The sequence below is a fragment of the Schistocerca cancellata genome, chromosome 1, assembly GCF_023864275.1.
Source record: "Schistocerca cancellata isolate TAMUIC-IGC-003103 chromosome 1, iqSchCanc2.1, whole genome shotgun sequence".
Taxonomy (NCBI): Eukaryota; Metazoa; Arthropoda; class Insecta; order Orthoptera; family Acrididae; genus Schistocerca; species Schistocerca cancellata.
The window spans coordinates 957530611-957534525 of NC_064626.1; the positions used below are offsets into that span (position 1 = coordinate 957530611).

Sequence of the window (3915 nt, forward strand, 5' to 3'; positions counted from 1 at the left end):
TGCAGTGCACGGTGTACTTTAACGATGCCGGCAGGCGAATAGTTTACATACTGAGCCCTTTCGGAATACTTCCACTCTTGGCCCAAAAGACAGTGATCATGTTCTTTTGGACTTCACTTAAATCATTCCGTTTCTGCATAATGAAAACGACTGTGCTCATTTTCGTCCCCTACCACCACCTCGACTGTCCCCGAGACGCTTTATATGCCCTCCACTGCTAGTTGTATCACTTGTCATCTGTGAAATGTTATCGCACGTTGTGGTCAATTATAGGCGGTGGTCACGTTGAAGTGACTGGGCCGGATAGTTTTACGCGTTTCTGCTACGTGTGAACCACGTGCAGGTTGCGGTGCCCACAGCATTCACTTTTAGTTTCTCAGATATAATGCTAAACCATTACATCCTTTCATCGCTAGATGTGACTATTGGTTAATCTCTTGTTGCACTGTCTTCCTAGCCAATCCCTGATAACGACACTGACGGCTATTGCGCTTTGTGTATCTGTAAAACTACATTTACAGTTGTTGTTATTGAGTGAAAATAATAATATGCGAATGTTACACGCTACAACGAATGGTAAATTTGTTAATAATAATAATGGCAAATATATATATTATTCATAAAATGGAAGATAATGGAGGTACAACTATTAGCCAGAACATTATAGGCACCTACATAATAGCCGATATGTCCACTTTTGGCATGGATAACAGCGGCGACGCGTCGTGGCATGGAAGCAATGAGGCTTTGGTAGGTCGATGGAGTGAATTGACACCACATCTGCACAAAAAAGTCACCTGATTCCCGTAAATGCCGGGAAGAGGGACCATGAGCTCTGACACATCCCAGACGTGTTCAGTAGGGTTAGATCTGGCGAGTTTAGCGGCCAGCACAGCATTTGGAACTCACCACTGTGTTCCTCGAATCACTCCAACACACTCCTGGCCTTGTGGCATGGAGCATTATCTTATTTAAAAATGCCACTGCCGTCGGGTGAAATGATCGTCATAAAGGGTTGTACGTGGTCTGCAACCAGTGCGCGATATTTATTAGCCGTCATAGTGCCTTGCACGAGCTCCGCTGCACTATGGATGCCCACGTGAATGTTCCACAGAGCATGTGGAGCCGCCGCTAGCTCGTCTCCGTCCTCCAGCACAGGTGTCAAGGAGCTGTTCCCCTGGAAGACTACGGAATCGTGCCATCCCATCGAAATGATGAAGAAGAGTCGGGATTCATCAGACCATGTAACGCTCTGCTCCTGCACAACGTCCAGTGACGAATGTCACGTGCTAGTTTCAGCCGTAGTTGCTGATGTCGTAGTGTTAACATTGGCACATGCATGGGTCGTCGGCTGCGAAGGCCCATCGTTAGCAGTGTTCGGTACACTTTATGTCCACTCACACTTGTACCCTGCCCAGAATTAAAGTCTGGTGTTAGTTCCGTCCGACATCTATAATAAGGGGCGGCCGCGCAACTCTACGACGTACACTCCTGGAAATTGAAATAAGAACACCGTGAATTCATTGTCCCAGGAAGGGGAAACTTTATTGACACATTCCTGGGGTCAGATACATCACATGATCACACTGACAGAACCACAGGCACATAGACACAGGGAACAGAGCATGCACAATGTCGGCACTAGTACATTGTATATCCACCTTTCGCAGCAATGCAGGCTGCTATTCTCCCATTGAGACGATCGTAGAGATACTGGATGTAGTCCTGTGGAACGGCTTGCCATGCCATTTCCACCTGGCGCCTCAGTTGGACCAGCGTTCGTGCTGGACGTGCAGACCGCGTGAGACGACGCTTCATCCAGTCCCAAACATGCTCAATGGGGGACAGATCCGGAGATCTTGCTGGCCAGGGTAGTTGACTTACACCTTCTAGAGCACGTTGGGTGGCACGGGATACATGCGGACGTGCATTGTCCTGTTGGAACAGCAAGTTCCCTTGCCGGTCTAGGAATGGTAGAACGATGGGTTCGATGACGGTTTGGATGTACCGTGCACTATTCAGTGTCCCCTCGACGATCACCAGTGGTGTACGGCTAGTGTAGGAGATCGCTGCCCACACCATGATGCCGGGTGTTGGCCCTGTGTGCCTCGGTCGTATGCAGTCCTGATTGTGGCGCTCACCTGCACGGCGCCAAACACGCATACGACCATCATTGGCACCAAGGCAGAAGCGACTCTCATCGCTGAAGACGACACGTCTCCATTCGTCCCTCCATTCACGCCTGTCGCGACACCACTGGAGGCGGGCTGCACGATGTTGGGGCGTGAGCGGAAGACGGCCTAACGGTGTGCGGGACCGTAGCCCAGCTTCATGGAGACGGTTGCGAATGGTCCTCGCCGATACCCCAGGAGCAACAGTGTCCCTAATTTGCTGGGAAGTGGCGGTGCGGTCCCCTACGGCACTGCGTAGGATCCTACGGTCTTGGCGTGCATCCGTGCGTCGCTGCGGTCCGGTCCCAGGTCGACGGGCACGTGCACCTTCCGCCGACCAATGGCGACAACATCGATGTACTGTGGAGACCTCACGCCCCACGTGTTGAGCAATTCGGCGGTACGTCCACACGGCCTCCCGCATGCCCACTATACGCCCTCGCTCAAAGTCCGTCAACTGCACATACGGTTCACGTCCACGCTGTCGCGGCATGCTACCAGTGTTAAAGACTGCGATGGAGCTCCGTATGCCACGGCAAACTGGCTGACACTGACGGCGGCGGTGCACAAATGCTGCGCAGCTAGCGCCATTCGACGGCCAACACCGCGGTTCCTGGTGTGTCCGCTGTGCCGTGCGTGTAATCATTGCTTGTACAGCCCTCTCGCAGTGTCCGGAGCAAGTATGGTGGGTCTGACACACCGGTGTCAATGTGTTGTTTTTCCATTTCCAGGAGTGTATATATGACGTTAGTATCTGTTCCCGAAAGAACGGTTACCGTAGATGACCATGCAGCTTTGCTAGAAATGAAATGATAATTAAATTGATACCCTAGCTGCAAATAGGCGTTGATGACACGCTGAAAATGTGTGCCCCGACCGGGACTCGAACCCGGGATCTCCTGCTTATATGGCTGACGCTCTATCCGTCTGAGCCACCGAGGGCACAGAGGATAGTGCGTCTGCAGGGACTTATCCCTTGCACGCTCCCCGTGAGACCTACATTCCCAACATGTCCACACCACTACATTCGTAGTCGAATGTAGGTCTCATGGGGAGCGTGCGAGGGATAAGTCCCTGCAGGCGCACTATCCTGTGTGCCCTCGGTGGCTCAGACGGATAGAGCGTCTGCCATATAAGCGGGAGATCCTGGGTTCGAGTCCCGGTCGGGGCACACATTTTCAACATGTCCCCAACGAAGTATATCAACGCCCGTTTACAGCTAGGGTGTCCATTTAATTATTATTTCATTTCTACGACGTATGGAAGTGGTTTTACCTTTATTTCGCCACGTGTTCAAGACACTCACAGCAGCACTCCTCGAATACCAACAAGCCGTGCAGTTTCCGAAATGTTCATGCCGAGCCTCCAAGCCATTGCTATCTGCCCTCGGTCAAACTCAGATTGATCTCGTGCCCTCCCTATTCTACAAACGGACAGCAGACTTACTGATACTACATGCACCGTCTGTGTTTCTGACTTTGTCATACCTGCTCCGGTGTCGCTGCTATCGATTGCAGGTCGGTGGTTATAATATTCTGGCTGATCAGTGTAGATTATAGCAGCACCGTGGTAAGATAACATTTTAATAGTCAACAAAACGCTGCAGCATTAAGTGGAAGATTAAATCCCTACTTGTGCAATAAGAATGCTAGTTACAGATACCGTAACAGAATCATGACTAAGGAATTCTAATGGAACCGAATGTCCTGCAATAAACAATAAGGGATGCATGGTGGTGCATACC

General features: G+C 50.8%; 2 non-coding genes across 2 annotated transcripts; one reads left to right on the forward strand and one right to left on the reverse strand.

The window, feature by feature from the left end:
* Nucleotides 1-3039: 3039 nt before the first annotated feature.
* On the reverse strand, nucleotides 3040-3114 carry Trnai-uau (transfer RNA isoleucine (anticodon UAU)). Its single transcript has one exon. It is a non-coding gene; the product is annotated as a tRNA-Ile (tRNA).
* A 153-nt stretch (nucleotides 3115-3267) lies between these two features.
* Nucleotides 3268-3342, forward strand: Trnai-uau (transfer RNA isoleucine (anticodon UAU)). The gene has a single exon. It is a non-coding gene; the product is annotated as a tRNA-Ile (tRNA).
* Nucleotides 3343-3915: the final 573 nt, after the last annotated feature.